The following is a 21,058-nucleotide window of genomic DNA, read 5'->3' on the forward strand; positions in this document are numbered from 1 at the left end:
TTTTGCAAAATGGGTTTCCTCTTCAAGGAGGTTCATATAAAGGACATTTAGGACAAATACAGGTACTCAATATCTTTAAGATCAAAACTGAAATGAGTAAGAATTTCCAGAACTAACTAAAAGCTGCATTCAAACTGAATAAGAATTAGTAACATGGGACTAAATGAGCTAAAAGGATGATTATAGTTTTGTAACTCTTGGTTGAAACACTGCTGTGCTGGTTCTCTAATGTTTACTGTTCCAGATTAAGGAAACTTTCTTTTAAGATATCTATGATTTACAGAAACATGATAAACTATCATGTGAACAAATTGAAGCGTTTAACTTTTCTCTCTACCTGAACCCTCCAAAATTCAAAAAGTCTCAGTAAGTATTCTCTCTTCCATGGCAATCATAGTCATTTGCATAAATTCAATTAGAATCTGTTCTCCTTGTAACAGGACATCATTGGAAAACGTTGGTTATTTTACCACGGCTTGGACTGGAATGTCATATTTGAGAGAGACATGCGTAGACTCAGTATGACCAGACAGCCTTAAGAAACTAAGGTTGACTTTATGAAACCTGGAACCATAAAGCTCCTTGGAAACATTGGCCTGATACTTTGCTTACAGAGTTCCCAGCAGCCTCACCAGGTGAGTCAAGAATGTCGCTTCCTGGCAGGTACAGGAACCTCAGGATATATTGGGGACCTTATGAAGAAGAATCCACCCAAATTGACAGGTATTGTAGGCATGTCTGATGGCAAGCACTTGGCCTGGCTTCTTAAAAACTCAACCTAGGGGCGCCTGGGTGGCTCAGGGGGTTAAGCCTCTGCCTTCGGCTCAGGTCATGATCTCAGGGTCCTGGGATCGAGCCCCTCTTCGGACTCTCTGCTCAGCGGAGAGCCTGCTTCCCTCTCTCTGCCTGCCTCTCTGCCTACTTGTGATCTCTCTCTCTGTCAAATAAATGAATACAATCTTAAAAAAAAAAAACTCAACTTAGAGATTCCTTATAAAAACTTCGAGCAATGCAGATTCTCAAAGATCTATACGATCAACCACTATTCTTGCTGAGCTTATGTAAATTACGCCGTTTGTTAAAACTTGACTTGTTTTGCAAACAAATTAGTCCTGATTGGGTTACTTCTGATGAAAAATGAGGGTTATTTTAGAGAAAAAAATTATGTTTCAGTAACTCACCTTTGTGGATGTTAACTTCTAGATCTGATTGTCTTTAAATGTTTGTTTACTAAGCTAGACATCTTGAGGTAAACTTCAGAGAAATTAGCACAATAGCACGTATAGACAATCTTATTATTCTGTGGGGATAGTAACAGGACCCCATGGGCACATGATTATTTAAACAGTTGGAAAATGGGATTGATTCCCCAATCATTGTATAACTCAACTAGTACCTTGACCAATTCTATGTGGCTGGGATGATGAAATTGTCCTTAAGAGCCAGAGCTCTTAACCCCTACAGAGTGGGGTTAACTATGGGCTTGTGGAGATAATGGATAACCCCACTTTTTTATGGCTGGATTGGATGGTGCACTTGGGGATGCCCTTACCTCTTGACAAGTCTTCTCCTACTTGCCAGTGATTCCTTATAATTAGGATATTCTTAACACTGGACCTCAAACAAAGAGGACTTCTTGATGGCTTCATCCCTCATAGATGTATTTATCCTAGAATCACCTCTACTGAGATACAATTGCAAACAAAGGCTCTAGCCAAGTACACAACAAGGGGAACCTCAGATCTTACTATGGGACAGTCCCTGACTGGAAGGACTTTACATCAAGTCCAGCGTGTTTTAGAGACCAAAGGCCACCAATGGATGATGGAGGCTGACTCCCTAAATACCAGGCTACGCTTATAGATATGCCTGAAATAATACTTGAAACCTGTCAAACTTTAACCCCAGCTACCCTTATGCCTGGACCTGACCATCGTCCTTCTACAGAGCATAACTGTTCAGAGGTTATTGATCTTGTTTATGCTAGTCAACCAGATTTAAAAGATTCCCCTATCAAAAATGCAGACGACAGTCGGTTTACTGATGACAATAGTTTCATGGGAAAAGGAATAAGAAAAGCTGGGTATGCTGTAGTTCTCACTCGTGTTTGGCAATTGCCAAAGCCTTAAAAGTCAACATTAATGCTGATTCCAAATATGCTTTCCTAGACCTACATGCTCACGGAGAATTTTGGAAGAGAAGGGGATTATTATCAAGCCATAACTCTGCAATTAAATATGGGCCCGAAATTAAGTCTTCTACCAGTTTGAACTCCAATAAAGTCCGTAAGTTCAGTCTATTCAGACCAAGAAATGCACAGGACTGGCTTGTTAATAATGAAAAGTCTTTATATCCAAAAATAACCAATTGAAAGTAATACAGGATTTACACCAGGCTACTGACTTGGATAAACAGGCCATGGAGGTGACAAAATCTTTGCTAAGAAAAACTGTCCCTAGATTTGGACTCCCTTGGTCCCTACAAAGTAACAACGGACTGCCTTTTATCACACATTCAAAAGATGCCCCTCCAAAACCAGAAAAGCCCTTCATATCTTGACTGCAGTTAAAGGAGGCCCAGAAGTAGATGACTGTCTTCTAACAGGACCCAATGGCCATGTGGCTCTAACTTGTGTTCAACTTGGCTTCCCCCCGGCTGGATAGGCCTCTGAACTCTGGGTTTTTCCTGGATGCATGGATGCATTCCTAAAACCATTACCAACCCAGCCAGCCTTCCAAATTTAAAACCAAACTTAAAACAGTGGTGAACATGTTCTGTGTCTCTTTGGTAGGAGCATGTTGTTTGGCACATGGAAGTTCTTAATAAGTACATGGTCAAAGCCCTACAATCTACAAAATAGAATGACATCAGACGTCTCAACTGCTACACAAGGTAGAAAGTTGTGCCATCACAAAACAAAATACTACGTATATGTTCCAGATTACCCCAAAATAATTCTGGGTGTCTGACATAAATACTCAAATTGGGACTTGAAAAGATCCCTCTCTTTCCTTTAATGATCGGTTAAACACCTGGACAGGAAGAGGATTTTTGTCAACTACTAAAGAACTCTTACTTGAGCTTCTTATCACGTTTTGCTGCTTTCTCCCATGTCTCTCCACTTGGTGCCAAGACACCCTCGCTGCCATGACTTCAAGCCAACAGATGATCCTTTCCACTCAGGGAGATCCACCCATGCAGTCGCCCTTGGATTCAGCTGCCTCTGCCTTTGGTAACTCCTGTATCTACATCAGCCACAACTGACCAATGTTGACCCACAGGGAGGGACACCTCTATGTCCTATTTAGCAGGAAGAAGTTGCAGAAGATGAGACCTTCCACCCTCAGCGACCTTAAAGATTTAAAGGTCGAAACAGTTCAGGGAGGAATGATGTGGGAATCAAAGGCACAAGAGAAATTATTAAATTTCCTTACTACTTATAGCCCATTGACAGGCAAGTCCTTGAAACAGGCAGAATGACATTCCTCTAGGGACTCAACTGCCTTGATGTTAATACTTTGCTAAGGGCAAAAGACAATCCTAGCCCGAACCACCACCCCCCCACCACCCCCGCCCCCCACACCAAGGTCCTGTAAGTTCCCTTTAACATAGAAAAATTCCTTTGGAAACTTCTTTTATCTCTAAACCCCCCAAGATATGTTTTGGCAAACATCCCCCAAGCATATGGTCCACCGATATACAACTGAAAGGTCTCATGACTCAGGTTTTATTAAACGGTATTAAATGACCTTTTCCCAACAAGAGCTAGCCCTCTCAAGGTCCTGGAAACCTTGCTTCCAAAATTCCTTAGAGACTTACGCTATCCCTAACCCCCTCCCAACTTGAAAGTATATAATGGGCCACTCTGCATGACCCCAGTGCAGCTCTTTCCGCCCACGGGTCCTGTCCCCGTGCTTTAATAAAATCACCTTTTTGCACCAAAGATGTCTCAAGAATTCTTTTTTGGCCAACAGGTTTGTACCCTAACATTGTCTTTCCTACGTCAATTATCAGTCCTTATTATAGAAGAAACACATGCTGGGCACCTGGGTGGCTCCGTCAATTAAGTGTCTGCCTTTGGCTCAGGTCATGATCCCAGTGTCCTGGGATCGAGCCTGGCATTGAGCCGCATGTCCAGCTCCCTGGTCAGCCTGCTTCTCCGTCTCGCGCTCCCTCAGTTTGTACTCTCTCTCTCAGTCAAATAAATAATTAAAAAAAAAAAAAAGAAGTAATGCACGCTTTAAAAAATAACTGAATATAAAAAAAAAAGAATAAAGTGGGACCATAATCCACCTAGAGATAACTGCTTTTATAAAATTAGGAAACTAACATTTTATTATAGCAAATTAACAAAATGTGGAGAAGCAAAATAAAATAGAAAATGTCCCGGGATCCATCACCCAGGGACAGACATTAACCATTAGTGTATCGTCCTCTGCATCTTTTCTCTGTGCACACTTCTATTTCCCACAAATACGGCCTCCTCCGGCATGCTCGCTTATGGAGGCCTGTTCCCATTCCGTCACTTACTGAACGTCCTTGATTTAGTGGCCGCGCCTGTAGTCCTCTCCCTCGCTTCCCAGCGCTCGCAGTCCTGCCTGGTTCCGTGGTCAGCCTCCGTCTGCATCCCTGCCTTGAGGAGCGTGAGGCTAGGGCTGCAGTGGGCCAGGCAGCAGGTGCGTTCCTGCGGGGCTCTCTGCCCTGTGCTCGGCGTGTCCCCCCATCGCACCCCCACAGCACCGGACCAGCCTGTCCCTTCGCCTTCCTGCTGTCTGCGCCTCTGCCGCCCCACCTCCCCTCCACCCTTCCCCACTCCCCCCTACCTCCATCTCCCCTTCCACACCCACATCCCCTGTCCCCCTCCACACCTCCAACCCTTGTCCTCCCTCCACTCTTCCCACCCCCCATGCCTCCCACTCCCCATCCCCCCCTCCACCTCCTCCCCTCAGTTAGTTCCCAGCACTGACTGCTCTCTGCCAGGTAACCATCCGACCACTGAGGGGACAGCGCAAGGGGCCTCAGTGTCCTCACCTGGAAAATGGGCCCACCAAGCTCTTCTCAAGGTGAATTGTCAGGAGGGGAAGGAGATGACTGCTCAAGGGCTGGGAGGTCATGAAAGGAGGGAAGACTGGTGGTGCCGGCCTCCCGTTTCCCAGGACAATGCCTCTGGTCTGGCTCTGAGCCCTGGGCCCCAGCGACTCCTTGGAAACTGACCCTCGTTCTTGTCCCACATTTGGGAAAACAGAAGCCAGAGGTGGGGCCTCCTGCAAGTGGGTGGAAGAGCCAGGGCAGAAATGAGTGTCACAGCCCAAGCCTGGCTGGGTCCTCTGGGCTGCTAGGGGAGGGGCTGACTGGGGACCACTGCCCCCTTTTCTGCACAGTCTGAGCCCACACTCCTCTGCCTTTGCACACCTACTTTCTCTGCCTGAATTCCTGTCTCATCCCATCTGTAAATCCTACTTACCCTTTAAGACACAGCTCCAAAGTCACCTCCTATAGGAAGCCTCCCTGCTCTTCCCCAGCCAGAAGTGTCCTTTCCTTATCTGTGCCTCCGCAATCCTCAGACCATGCTGGCATTACCCACTGTGCCCCCAGCCAGATCACACTGTGTCTACTCACAGCTGGGCCCTCCGGAGCCAGTGGCAGGTGTGGCTGTGGAATGGGTTTCTAACAAGGTGCCCCTGGAATCCCCCAGGAGGGCAATTCCTTTTGTGCAGGACCCTAAGCACCTCTGCTCCCTGCCCAGTCACTGGGGCAACTAAATGTCCCTTCACATTTCCGGGCTCCTCCCAGGGGTCAGTCCACCCCCTGGTGAGAACCACAGGAGAGAAGCTCGATCAAATGTTTCTAAAATAAATGATCCAGTGAATGAGTGAATGAATAGAGGGTTAGAGACAGGCTGGACTTGAGGGGAGGAGACCAGTGAGGCAGTCCTGGGGGCCTTTCCACTGTGCATCATAGGAACCCAGACTCCTTGAGGCCAGGGAAGGGATGTGGGAGAGAAACAGGATGAGGACAGAGGGAGGCCGTCTGGGGACTGCCCTGGAGGCTCAGGAAGGCAGAGTAACCTGCTCCAGCCTCCTCAACTGCTTTTACTTCCTTTCTACTACCTTTGTGCCTCCTTCTGTCTATCTCCCTAAACCCCAGACTTGTGTAGCAGACTGCCTCCTGGCCACCTTCCCATGGATGTCCAAAGGGTATCACACACTCAGTATCTTCCCTCTGAACCTGCCTTTCCTGAAGCCCACCCCAGTCTAGCCAGTGACTTCATTCATCCAGAAACCCAGGTGTCATCCTTGGCTCCCTGCTCTCTCTCTCAACCTGCACCTGGCCTACCAGCAAAGCCCTGGCCTTGGTCACGGGTGCACCCAGCCTTGAGAACAGCTCCTGGGACACCATGATAAATGCTCCATAAATGCTTGTTGACTGGACGTATGCTTATTCCCTCTCACTAGCCTGCTTCTTCAAGTGTCTTTGCTACAGGGCTCCTGGGTGGCTCAGATGGTTAAGCGTCTGCCTTTGGCACAGGTCATCATCTCGGGGGTCCTGGGATTGAGTACCGCATTGGGCTCCCTGCTCAGTGGGGAGTCTGCTTCTCTCTCTGCATGCTGCTCCCCTGCTTGTGTGCTTTCCCTCTCAAGTGAATAAATAAATTCTTTAAAAAAAAAGTCTTTGCTACAGAAATATCTAAGGGAAACTCTCTCATCTGAGGGGCTATGGGATATAGCCCCTTGGGGAGATTGGGGAGATCTTCATTAATGATAATGCTGCCCATTGTTTATGAATACCACTTCCCATACAGTTTTCTCTGAACTGCCTTGCAAGCTGCATGTACCCTCTACAACTTCTGGTGAACGAAGTCTCAAGGACATTGGCTGACTCATGGCAGCCTACACTCCATTCCCCTTGCCACCTAAATCCTGGGTAGCACCCACCGTTGGGGGAGAGTGGGGAGGGATGCTGCAGGGAGGGAGCTTTGGGTGGGGTTGGGAAATGGGCAAGTTTGAGCTGAGCAGGATAAATTAGACCCTCAGCCCCTCTCCCCACGGTGGGGAAATGATGGTCAGCTGGAGGTCACCTCTAATCCTTGTGGCCCCAGAGAATGTACCAGCACCTCATTCACACCCCCAGGCCACTTCCTTGCCTGAGCCCTGCTCCTGAAAGGGAGTACTCCCAGGCCTCTCCCAGTTCTTCCCCCTTGGGCCCTGGACTCTATGGGACTGGGCTGAGCAACTTCTCCCAGGAAGCTCCAGGCCTAGGTGTGGGGGTCAGTAGCATATGACACAAGGCCTGGGGAAAACTGGACCGTCACACTGTCACCTGCAGGAGAGGGGGCGCCTAGAAGGTCGGTCACGGGCCCTGCTGGGGGCCACAGGGATGCCCTCTCACAGCCCCTGAGACAACTCAGAGGCTCCAAACTGCTTTCTTGGCCTGGCAGCTTCGGAGAGGTTTCAGGCCCACAGAAGCAAGGTTAAGGAGGAAGAGTTCACTGGGTTTGGGAGGGGGAGTGCAAAGGGTGAACAACCTCTAGGGCAGCATTTAAATGGTCATGGGAATCCAATTTTATGCCTCATACGGGCAGACACACACACACACACACACACACACACACACACGTGAGGTTTTGTTGTTGTTTTTTTTTAAGATTTTATTTATTTATTTGACAGAGAGAGAGATCACAAGTAGGCAGAGAGGCAGGCAGAGATAGAGGGAAGCAGGCTCCCCGCTGAGCAGAGAGCCCGATGTGGGGCTCGATCCCAGGACCCTGAGATCATGACCTGAGCCGAAGGCAGAGGCTTTAACCCACTGAGCCACCCAGGAGCCCTGAGTTTTCTTTTTTAAACAAAAATCGACTTCGTGGCATACGCTCCGTTTCACGAGCTTACTCTCCTGTAACTTAGCCGTTCAGTCACTACTGACCCACCTGTCTGCCTGATGCTCTACTGGGTGGCTCCACCTCCCGATTGAAGTCACCCCAACTGTCAACACAGAAGTTGTTTCTGTTTTCTTTTGTTTTGAAATTGTTGCAAACAACGCTGAGACGACAGGAAGTTCCTAGGAAGGGACTGGGGTCTCCAGATGTGTGGCCATTCTAAGAAGTGAATGCACTGCTAAGCTACCATCTAAGGCCGGGGTAGAGGTCTTTAGGCAGTTTTATTTGTGCTGCTGGGAATAAGGGAATTGCTCCCCTCCCCAAGAGTGGGGATGATTCAGGTACTTATGTTATAAAACCGGTGGATGGAATATTGTGCAGCTTTTGAAATAAATATGAGGATAGTGTTACATCAAGGAAAATGCTTGTGTTAGAGTACGTGAAGACTTTATAAGCCTGACTAACAAAGAGAGAGGCAAAACGTGTTCAGGCGATATGGGAGGGGAAGAGCCACAAACACCCGCATACCAGACTGATGGAATTTAAGAATTTATGACTACCTGCAAAAAAAAAAAAAAAAAAAAAAAGTTTTGTGACTACTTGCAACTCTGCTGCAGAGAATGAAAAGCTGGAGGAAGTGAATGATTTCTTAGCTAAAAATGAATGATCAGCATTGACCTGGGACTAGATGCAGGAAGACATGAAAAGGCCAGTTTTCTCATAAGAACCTGGAAAGGTGATTCAGAGTTCCAGCACCAGATGGCCCACAGCTGAGATTTACCTAGGCTGGAGAGAGGGGCTGCTCAATGCCCACAAGAGACCCCAGAGGAGTCTCCTTAAAGTACAGATTCTGTTGGGGCACCTGGGTGGCTCAGTGGGTTAAAGCCTCTGCCTTTGGCTCAGGTCATGATCTCAGGGTCCTAGGATCGAGCCCTGCATCGGGCTCTCTGCTAGATGGGGAGCCTGCTTTCTGCAGCCCCCTCTGCCTGCCTCTCTGCCTACTTGTGATCTCTGTCTGTCAAATAAATACATAAAATCTTTAAAAAAAAATACAGATTCTGATCCAGTAGGCTTGGGTGAGCCCCGGGAATCTGCTTTTGCAGCTCGTATTCAGGTGATGCTGCCACTGCTGGTCGGCACTTGGAGTAGGGAGGCTTTGAACAACTTCATCCCAAAGTTATTTTAAACTTTGTTAATACAGACATTCCTGACTCAATGATGGTTCAATGATGGTTCGAGTTACGGTTTTCCTCGACAAAGCTGCAAAAGAGATATGCGTTAGTAGAAACCGTACTTCAAATTTTGAATTTGGATTTTTCCCTGGGCAAGGGCGTGCAGTGTGATCTTCTCTTCTGATGCAGGGCAGGGCTAGCAGGTGTGATCAAAGGGGTGAACCATTCTGTACCCATAGAATCAGGCTGCTTTTCACTTCCACTACAGCACTCAATAGATTATACGAGCTGCTTAATGCTTTGTTATAAAATACACTTGCTGTTCGATGGTTTTGCCTAACTGCAGGCTACTGTAAGTGTTCTGAGCTTGTCTAAGCTGGGCCAGGCTAGGCTGTGGTGCTCAGTAGATTAGGTGGTGTATGAAAAGCATTTCCGACTTACAATATTTTCAGATTACAGTGGGCTTCTCAGGACATGACCCCATCGTAAGGAAGATATGTAGTTTATGTAAAATATACACGATATCACTTCTGTCTATATATCATAGTTATTTAATTCAAAACCAAGGGAAAAAAATGGAAAGCTCCTCAATTCATTTTATTAGTCTCAGAATACACTTCATATAAACCTAAAGAGAGTATAAAATATCACTTATGAAGCAATTCTCCATAGACTACTGGCAACTAATAATAACAGTAATGTTGGTAATAGTGTGTTGTCTCCCCTTCCCAGGATCTGAAATCCAGTGTCCTTTTCCCAGGCTGTTATACTAGCAGACAAAAAGCCAAATCCTTTCTGATCCTAAAACGCCCAGTCTGGGCTTTCTCTAGATTTTTGCAGGTTAAATTTAACCAAATTAGAGCCCAATCTGACTAAAAGGCACAATATAAAATCTGAAAAAAATGGAAAGAGAAGCCTAGTAATTTAAGCTCCAAAAGGCAGGAGTGTCTGATCGGTTTGTTTGCTGCTTTATCTCCATAACTAAAATTCAGGGCTTGTTAATTAAAAATAAATCCTGAACCAGTCAAAAGATTTAATATCATGAATAAGTCCACTTTCCCAAAATACATAAACTCAATATATTAGACTCCATTAGGATCCTAAAGGGTTTGTGTGTTTTTGAAGGGAATAATCTTAAAATTCACTTGTGAGAAGCAACGTCCAGGAATAGCTAAGAAAACTGTAAAAAGGAACAATGAGCTGGGACAAAGTGACTGTGGTCCAGAAGGGGGACGAAGGACAGGAGGGAACCAGGAAGCAGGTTGCTGTACGTATGAGAAGGGCTGGGTGGCAATGACAGCAGCACACTTTGGTGGGAAAAGGGTAGTTTTCTTTCTTTCTTTCTAAGACTTCATTTATTCATTTGAGAAAGTGAGGGAGAGCGAGAGAGAGCACAAGCATGGTGAAGGGCAGAGGGACAAGCAGACTCCCCGCTGAGCAGGGAGCCTGAAGCGGGGCTCGATCCCAGGACCCTGGGTTCATGACCTGAGCCGAAGGCAGACTCTTAACCGACTGAGCCACCCAGGTGCCCTAGAAAAGGATAGATTTCAAACTGGAGGAAGACACGTAACATCTGTTAATTCCAGTCGGATTACACACACAGGTGTAAAAAATACAACATCTTTCAAGAAAACCAAGTGGCCAAAATGTGGGAATGAAGAAGACACCAGAAAAGGTGAGGGGAATGACTGAATAAATAGTGGGACAAGTACATGGGCTAGATTAGAGCTTTGGCAGAAGGTGGGGGGAAAGAAGGCTCAAAAATTATGTACAGAAAAAAAAATTATGTAGAGTCCATTTTCTGTAAAATACACAAAAACTCCCAAATATGGACATGCAGATGCACCCAGATGGCTTGTATGAATATGGAGAAAAGTAGAGAAGAAAATCCATGGGTGTTAGTAGGGGTCTTTTTTGGGGGAGCTGCTGATGTAAGTGGTAGGAGAATGAGGGGGAGTCAAGCAGAAAAGGAAAAAAAGTGGGAGCTTCACTGGAGCAAAGCCTCACTCTGAGGCACACTTCTTCGTGTGAATTAGGAAGGGGGAGGTATGAGGGGAGCATAGGCATAAAGAAGTCGGACGTTTTAAAACAGCAGCAATCTTGAGGACCACGTAACATCAAGGAAAGTGTTGGTGTCGAATGGCTAAAGCAGGGCCCCAAAGTTTACCTACATGGGTGGACACAGCAGGACCCAGCCTGGGAGCTGCTGAGCCGGGCTTGTCCCCATGCGATGGAGACCAGAGTGCCCCGACAGCCCACAGGCCCCCTTACTGTCCAGGCCTGAACCCCACGCCAGGCTCTGGAGCCCCAGAAGAGACAGTAGACCTTAGGGGCCGCAGAAGCTACAGTGAGAATCAGTGTTTTTTGTTTTTGTTTTTTGGGAATCAGTGTTTTGTTGCTTAAAAAAACAAAACAAAACAGGGACACCTGCGTGGCTCAGTCGGTTAAGCATCTGACTCTTGGTTTCGGGTCAGGTCTTGATCTCAAGGTTGTGCGATCGAGCCCCATCCCAAGTCAGGCTCCACTGGGTGGGGAGTCTGCTTGAAGACTCTCTCCCTCTGCCCCTCCCTACACTCACATTCTCTCTAAAACAAATCCTTAAAAACAAAACAAAACAGCTTTACTGAACTATAACTGACATATAATGACTTGCACGTATGTATTCGAAGTGTACAGTTAGATACATTTGACATAGTATACGCCCCTGAAGCCATCACCAAAATCAAAACAGTATACACATCTGCTGTCCCCCAAAGCTTTCTCAGACTGGTTTATGATCCTTGCCTCTTCCCTGACACCTTCCTCCCCAGTCCTGCTGTTCTCAGGCAACCACTTCTTTCTGTTGCTGTAGTTTAGTTTGCAATTTCCAGAGTTACATATGAATGGAAGCCTCTAGAAGGGGTGTTTGTGTCCCCCTCAAAATTTGTGCGTTGCAATTCTAGCCCCTCCACGGAGGGTCTGTGGAGGTGGGGCCTTTGGGAGGTGAGTCGGTTGTGAGGGTGGAGTCCTCATGAATGGAATTACTGCCTTTATAGGAGATGGAGAGCTCCCCTGCCACTCCCACCATGCGAGGACGCAAGCAGCAGACTGGCCGTCTGTGAACCGAGAAGCAGTACCTGACTCTACACTGAGTCTGCCAGTTCCCTGACTTCGGACTTCCTAGGCTCTACAACCACGCGAGACAAATTCATGTTGTTTATAACACCCCATTCATGTACTGCCTTTGGTGATAGCTGCCCAAATGGACTAAGACAGAATCACACAGCGTACGTGCTTCTCATGTCTGGCTTTTCTCACTAAGCATTGTGACGTTGAGAGTCATTTATGTTGCACCGATAGTTCGTTCCTTGTATGGCCAGGTACGGATGGGACGGTCACACTTTGTTATCTGTCTACCTGTTGATGTTTTTGTTTGCCGCTCATTACTGAGTGATCTCGGGGAGGTCTCTTCCCCTCTCTCACTCTTAGTTTGCTCATCTGTAAAATGGGGATATCTCGGCTGTCTCTTTGGGAGGATCCAACAAGACTTGTTGGACAAATACTCTATAAAAACCGAGGAGGGGCGCCTGACTGGCTCAGTTGTTAAGTGTCTGCCTTCGGCTCAGGTCATGATCCTAGGGTCCTGGGATCGAGCCCCACATGGGGCTCCCTGCTAGCCAGGAGGCCTGCTTCTCCCCCTCCCACTTCCCTTGCTTGTATTCCCTCTCTCGCTGTCTCTCTCTGTCAAATAAATAAAATCTTAAAATCTTATAAAAATAAAATCTTTTTTTTTTAAGATTTTATTTATTTATTTGACAGACAGAGTCACAAGTAGGCAGAGAGGCAGGCAGGGAGAGAGGGGGAGAAGCAGGCTCCCCGCTGAGCAGAGAGCCTGATGTGGGGCTTGATCCCAGGACCCTGAGACCACGACCTGGGCTGAAGGCAGAGGCTTAACCCACTGAGCCACCCAGGCGCCCCAAAATAAAATAAAATCTTTAAAAAAAAAAAAAGAACCAAGGAGAGCTTGGCTTGGAAAGGAGGAGCTAAGTGTCCTCGACCCTCCATCTCCAGGGACCACACATCTTACCTGTTAGAGGAGCTCTGTCTGAACTGCCCCAGAAACCATGTCAACAGAGCAGGCCCTGAGACCCTGGGGAACCTCTGGGGGGGTCTGAGCAGGGCAGTGACGAGATGTGATTTACAGCTTTACAATTTCACTCTGGCTGCCGTGCTGCCTGTGGACTACAGGGAGCTCAAGGTGGAAGCAGGGAAGCCAGTCAGGAAACCATTATGGCGATCCACATTCTAAGGGATGTTCTGATGGTGTGGACTGCTGTGGAGGCAGAGGACAGACTTGGACTGGAGGGAGAGTCAAGAGAACAAGGTCATAGCTTGGCTGATGGAGAAGAAAAAGATGAATGACTCTCATCCCTTCCCCAATCCCAAACCCACCACTAGGTTCCTGAGTGAGCAACTGGGAAGACGAGAGATACACTATCAGGAGGGGGAGAACGAGGGGGTGACCAGCCAAGGTTCCAAAGTGGACATGGTCATACTGGGACACAGACAAGTGAGTATGCGATTCCGTGCCAGTCCAGAGATGGGACTCCAGATGCCTTCCTCACACCTGGGAAAGGGCACTGTCAGCTAGGGAGAATGTACGGGATGGAATCGGAGCCCAGGACAGAGCGTTGAGGCCTCTCACATTTGGAAGTGAGAGAGAGGCAGAGGTGGGCAATAGAAGAGTGGAGAACAGAGATGATCTTTGAGACAAAGAGATGGAAGCATTAGTGAAGAAGGGAGAGGACCATCTCAATCCCCGCTGAAGGGGCAAGAATTTCCCTAACCACAAAGATCCAGCCCCCTCAGAGAAGCAGATGCCTACCTCAGGGGGTCTTATATATATTTAAGATTTTATTTATTTATTTATTTTAGAGAGAAAGAGCACGGGCAGGAGGGGCAGAAGGAGAGAAAGAAAGATTCTCAAGCAGAGTCCGATTAGAGTGCAGAGCCAGACATGGGGCTCAGTCTCATGATCCTGAGATCATGACCTGAGCCGAAAACAGGAGTTGGAGGCTTAGCAGACTGAGCCACATGGGAGCCCCAATTCTATCGAATATTTTATATTATTTTTTAAAGATTTTATTTATTTATTTGAGAAAAAGCCAGAGAGAGAGAATGAGCACAAGCAGGGGGAGCAGCAGAGGGAGAGGGAGAAGCAGGCTCCCCACTGAGCAGGGAGCCCGATGCGGGGCTTAATCCCAGGATCCTGGGATCATGACCTGAGCCTAAGGCAGACTCTTTAACCAGCTGAGCCACCCAGGTGTCCCAATCAAATATTTTAGAAATAATAAATAAATAAACAATCCCTCAAAAACTCTTTCAGAAACAGAGGAGTAGGAAACACTTCCCTCCTATGGGGGCAGTATTACCAGCCAAAGACATCACGAGAAAAGAAAACCACAGAAAACATCTTTAGTGAACACAGAGACAAAAATACTTCACCAAGGGGCGCCTGGGTGGCTCAGTGGGTTGAGGCCTCTGCCTTCGGCTCAGGTCATGATCTCGGGGTCCTGGGATCGAGCCCCGCATCGGGCTCTCTGCTCGGCAGCGAGCCTGCTTCCCTTCCTCTCTCTCTCTCTCTGCCTGCCTGTCTGCCTTCTTGTGATCTCTGTCTGATAAATAAAATCTTAAAAAAAAAAAAAATACTTCACCAAATATTAGCAAGTCACACCCAACAACATAGAAGGATTATAAAGCCATGGCTGAGTGGGATTTTCCCCAGGAATACAATGTTGGCTCAACATCTTGAAAATCAGTGTTATATGCAGCATTAACAGGTTAAAGGACAAAAACCACATAATCATCACGAGATATGCGGGAAGATCAACTGACAGAATCTAATACTCATTCATGATGAAAACTCTCAACAAATTAGGAATAGAATAAAATTTCTTCTGCTTGAAAAAACTCACTGAAAGGGGTGTCTGGGTGGCTCAGTCGGTAAAGCATCTGCCTTCGGCTCAGGTCATGATCCCAGGGTCCTGTGATCAAGTCCCGCATGAGGCTCCCTGCTCGGTGGGGAGCCTGCTTCTCCCTCTCCCTCTACTGCTCTCCCTGCTTGTGCTCTCTCACTGTCAAATAAATAAATAAATAAATAAAATCTTTTTTAAAAAAGAAAAAGTCACTGATGAAAAAGCCACAGCTTTGGGGCGTCTTGAGTGGCTCAGTGTCAAGTGTATGACCTCAGTTCATGTCATGACCTTAGCTTAAGTCATGATCTCAGGGTCCTGGGATTGAGCCTGACATCAGGCTCCCTGTTCAGTGGGGAGTCAGCTTCTCCCTCTCCCTCTGCTCCACCCCATGCTCTCTCTCTCTAATAAACAAACAAATAAAATCTTAAAAAAAAAAACCCATAGCTTAACATATTTAATGGTAAAGGACTGAATGTTTTCCTCCCTAAGACTGAGAAGAAGGCAAGGATACTCATTTTTGCCAGTTGTATACAACACTTTGTACAGCGGAGGTTATAGCTACTGCAATAAGCAGGGAAAAGTTAAAGCCATCCAGATTGGAAAGGAAAAAGTAAACTGCCTTTATTAACAGATTATATATCTTATATAGAAAACCCCAGGAGCGCCTAGTGGCTCAGTCATTAAGCAGCTGCCTTCTGCTCAGGTCATGATCCCAGGATCCTGGGATCGAGCCCTTCATCAGGCTCCCTGATCAGCAGGAGGCCTGCTTCTCCCTCTCCCACTCCCTTGCTTGTGTTCCTTCTCTCTGTCAAATAAATAAATAAAATCTTTTTTTTTTAAAAGAAAATCCCAAAGAATGTACATTATTTTTTAAGGATAAAAACTAATACATGACTTTAACAAGGTCTCAGGATATAAGACCAATATAAAAAATAATCTCTAAATAACACCAAAAAAATCTGAAAATAAAGAAAGCAATTCCATTGACAATAGAATAAAAGAATAAAAATATGTAGGAACATTTTAACAAAAGAAGTGTAAGATTATACACTGAAAATGACAAAATATTGCTGAGAGAAATTAAGGAAGATCTAAACAAATGACAAATATTCTGTGTTTGTGGATTGGAAAACTTTATATTGTCAGGATGGTTATTCTTCTCAAATTCATTCATAAATTCAACATAGTATCTATTAAAACCCCAGAAGGTTTTTCTGTAGAAATTGATGAGCTGACCATAAAAGGTATGAGAATACAGGCACCTAAAATAGTCAAAAGAATTTTGAAAGGAATAAGGTTAAGGACTTAACATTATCCAATTTTAAGTCTTTCTTTCCTTCCTTCCTTCTTTCTTTAAAAGATTTTATTTATTTATTTGTCAGAGAAAGAGAGAGCACAAGTAAGCAGAGTGGCAGGCAGAGGCAGAGAGAGAAGCAGGCTCCCCACCAAGCAAGGAGCCCGATGTGGGACTTGATCCCAGGGCGCTGGGATCATGACCTGAGCTGAAGGCAGCTGCCCAACAGACTGAGCCATCCAGGTGTCCTTTAAGACTTACTTTAAAGCTGAAGAAATCAATATCACACAGTCAGTGTGGTATTGGCTCATGGACAAGCATGTAAGATCAATGGAACAGAACTGAGAAGCTAGAAATAAACCCTTCCATTTGTGATCAACTGATTTCAACAAAGATGCCAAAGCAATTCAATGGAGGAGTAGTCTTTACAACAAAATGTACTTTGACAAATGGATAGCCATGCACACAAAACAATGAAAAATTAAAAAAATATTTACTTACTTGAGAGACAGAGAGAGAGAGAGCATGAATGAGCATTCATGAGCAGAAGGGGCGGGGAGGGGGAAGAATCTTAAGTAGACCCCCCACTGAGCACAGAGCCCAACTTGGGGCTCGATCTCAGGATGCTGAGATCATGACCTGAGCTGAAATCAAGAGTCAGATGCTCAACTGACTGAGCCACCCAGGTGCCCCCCCAAAAATGAAATTTTAAAAATTAACTCAAAATGGATCATACACCTACATAAGAGCTAAACCATAAAACTTCTAGAAGAATTTCTTCGTGATCTTTGCTTATGCCAAAAGTCCTTAAGACTATGACTCCAAAAGCATAATCCATAAAACAAATAATTGCTAAGCCAAACTTTGTCAAAATTAAGATCTTGGACAATTCAAGAGACGCACACCACTGATAAAATGAAAAGACACACCATACCCTGGGAGAAAATATTTACAAGTCCTGTATCTGATAAAGGGTTGGTATCCAGAAAATGTAAAGAAGTCTTACAGTTCATTCAAAAGACACATGACCCAATTTAAAAATGGGCCAGATTTGAATAGCCATTTCACCGAAGATATAGCCAACGAGGGCATGAAAAGATGCTCCAAATCTTTAGTGGTCAGGAAAATGCAATTAAAACTCTGGGGAGATGCCACTTCACAACCAGTAGAATGGCTCTAATCAGAGAGATGATTTCAAGAGTTGGCAAGGCTGCGGGGCAACTGAATGCTCACCGGCTGCTGATGGGAACACGGCAGAATGGTACGGCCACTGTGGAGCAGCTCATTGGTTTCCTAAAAAGTTGAACAAATACTTACCATGTGACAGGCACCTTCCAGGCATCTATTCCAGAGAAGTAAAGATGCATGTCCACAAAGACTTGTACATTGGGGCAGTATTTTTTGTAACAGCCACAAACTGGAAAAAACTTATTCATCAGTTAGTGAAAAAAAAAAAAAAGGATAAACAAAACGTGGTGTATCTACACAGTGGAGTATTATTTAGGAACAAGAAGGAAACAAACAGATACATGCTACAGCCTAGATGAACCTCAGAAGCATTCTAAAGGGGGTGCCTGGGTGGCTCAGTGGGTTAAGCCTCTGCCTTCAGCTCAGGTCATGATCTCAGGTCCTGGGATCAAGTCCCACATCAGGCTCTGCTCAGCAGGGATCCTGCTTCCCCCTGCCTCTCTGCTTACTTGTGATCTCTCTCTCTGTCAAAATGAATAAATAAAATCTAAAAAAAAAAAAAAAGAAAAAAGAAAAAAGAAACATTCTAAAGAAGCAGGCACAAAAGACCACCCTTTTATATGATTCCATTCATAGGAAATGTCCAGAATAGGCGAAGCTGTAGAGACAGAAAGCAGTTGCCTGAGGATGACGGTGGAAGTGGGGATTAATTACACACGGGAGGAAGGAACTTTTTGAAATTATGAAAATATTCTAAGATGGGACAGTGATCATGGCTGCACGATTCTATTTGCCAAAAATCTTAGAGCACTTAAAATGGGTTAAATGTTGGGTGCCTGCGTGACTCAGTGGGTTAAAGCCTCTGCCTTTGGCTCAGGTCATGATCCCAGGGTCCTGGGATTGAGCCCCGCATTGGGTTCTTTGCTAGGCAGGGAGCCTGTTTCCCTCCTCTCTCTCTGCCTGCCTCTCTGCCTACTTGTGATCTCTGTCAAATAAATAAATAAAATCTTTTTTTAAAAAAAGGGTAAATGTTAAGGTATGCAAATCATGCCTCAATAAACTATTAAAAAATCAGCAATGTTTTCATCTGATATTCCCAAGTGTCCTCAAGTTCAAGAAACATAGTTACAACGCCTCCTCTATGCACCCAGTGCTGAGTACACGACAAAAACACTATCCACCAGGTAAGACAGGCAAACAGGCCTTTCCCAGGTGGGATACAGCAGGTGGGGACAAGCATGGAAAAGGGGCACTGCGCTGACAAGAGATGCTCTCCTACAGGAGGGACGTCTACGCTGACACCCTGAAGGACTATTTCAGGGAGGCCAAGTGGGGATAAGTGCCAGGTCACATGGCCTTCTATGTCATGTGGGGTTTTTATCCTGAACTGTCAAGCCAGGAAAAGAGAATAGGGAGCCGGGGCTCAGCTCCGTTAGAGAGAAAAACATTTGGATATCACTAGAGATGAAACTGGGAACAGCAAGCCTGGGCTAATCACTGTGAGAACAGAGAGATGCCCTTGGCAGTTTTTGGTTGTACGATGTTATGTCATCGTGAGCAGGAGCAAAAACCAGTCGTGTTCACCTTTGAGGTGAGGAGGAGTGGGCTCTGCTGTTGGTTGTGAAGGGAGAGGAATCCATGGGACCACAACGAAAGGACATGGGGAGTCCAGCAGATGAGTCTAGCTGAGTGTAGCTGGACTTCTGAGCAAGAGGGTGGTTCCATGGAAAGGGCTGTTCTTTCGAGGCAAACGACTTTCTCCTACACCATAGAACCCACAGATAACCTGGCTTCCTCTGCTTCGGCATGAAGGTACTTACGTCTATAATGCAAAGTCCATCACAGTACTGGCAGCGGCCCCGCGTACACCGGGTACGAGGTTGGTTGGACCAGACGCTGCTCCCATGCAGCGAGCTGGACTGAGTGTGGAAATCTGGTTTCAGTTCTTGGCAACGCTACCAGTTAGCTGATGAATCGGGTCAGTGGGCCCTTCTAAGGCTGTTTCCTCATACTAAAATGAGCCACGCTAACTACCTGGTGGGGATTCCTGAGAGGCCCTGGTGAGAATTTATAGTGTTTATGTGTGAAATGTGTGCTGGTGGGATATTATGTGGGAGAGACATACCCTTCCAAAGACGAAAAACAAGTTGCCGGTATAATCATCACCCAGTGGTTAAGACTGACCATAGTTGACTTCTGGAAAAGTGCAAATGAAGTTTCCTGACATCCACAACCAGTAACCAGCGTGTAATCTCAGGAAGGCAGCTCTGGAATGTGGCTGTATTTGGAGAAGTAGAAACTAAACACGGGAGTCTGGTTCTCTCCCATTCTGAGGAGCAGACAAACCACCACAGGAATTTGCCTGCACCAGAGTGCCTGAGCTGCACCCCAGCTGTAGGTCTCCAAGGAGGGATCTATGAATGAATGTGTGGTACTCGGGCACCTGGGTGGCTCAGTGGGTTAAAGCCTCTGCCTTTGGCTCCGGTCATGATCCCAGGGTCCTGGGATCGAGCCCCGCATCGGGCTCTCTGCTCTGCAGGGAGCTTGCTTCCTCCTCTCTCTCTGCCTGCTTCCCTGCCTGCTTGTGATCTCCAACTGTCAAATAAATAAATAAATAAAATCTTTAAAAAAAAAACAAAACACCAGGCCCAGAGTTTTAGAAAGGAGCTGGACATTTTGGTTCTAGATAGTCAATGGGTCAGCCGCATTCCATCAGGGAACTCATGTTTTACGGCTCTGAGTAAGAAAAGGGGAAAGCCGAGAGGAGTGCTGATTTGGACACCAGCAAGTATGCAACATGCGTATTTTTCACTCGAACCCGTTCTTATAAAATACACACATGTCTCTCCAAGGACTGCTTTTGCTACACATCTGGCTCCTCTCTTATTCTCAGAGGAATATTTTTACATTGTCCAGTGTATTTTCTCACTGAAAGGCAAAGAAAAGATGATTTACTTCTAATATTTAAAAAATAAAACAAGAAAGGACAAGAAGGTGTTAGGAGTGTACTCTTTATTTCTCTTTGGTTTCTTAACACAAAAGACATGCGTTCTATAAATAAAAGGAAGTAAGATTTGCTGGGGGACAATGACTTGGTGGGGGGTGGGAGGAGCAGAATTGCTACCTACTCCCATCTCTGTGGCCGAGTCAAAAGGCTGGTCTTCAGCTCCCATCCTGGCTTTGATCTCAGGTGAAACCTGGAAGACAAGGCTCTGTGTGTTATCTGGGAAGGGGAAAGGCCCAAGGACAGTGAGTGCCACAGTCCTGTGCTCAGTGATGGTCCACTGAGCACATCTCCCCCACCTGCTGGTTACACCCTTTTCACAGTATCCTTGGGTGAGGACTCTTCACTGGGGCTCCTGGAAAGGCTCCAACACCGAAGAGCCAGCCCAGCCATTTGCAAACATCCTCTTCAGACTACGGAGCCGACTGTTGAAGTGTGCAAATGTTGGTGTTGGCTCACTTTTGCTCAGAGCTCACCCAGATCAAAACACGGGCCTCAGGTGCAGCAGTGTACCTTCCGCACCAGGAGATGGGAGTGGAGTTTGGGAGGTTACTACAAGAGCAGCAGATTGTG

Source organism: Martes martes (assembly GCF_963455335.1).
Source record: "Martes martes genome assembly, chromosome: 1".
Lineage (NCBI taxonomy): Eukaryota > Metazoa > Chordata > Mammalia > Carnivora > Mustelidae > Martes > Martes martes.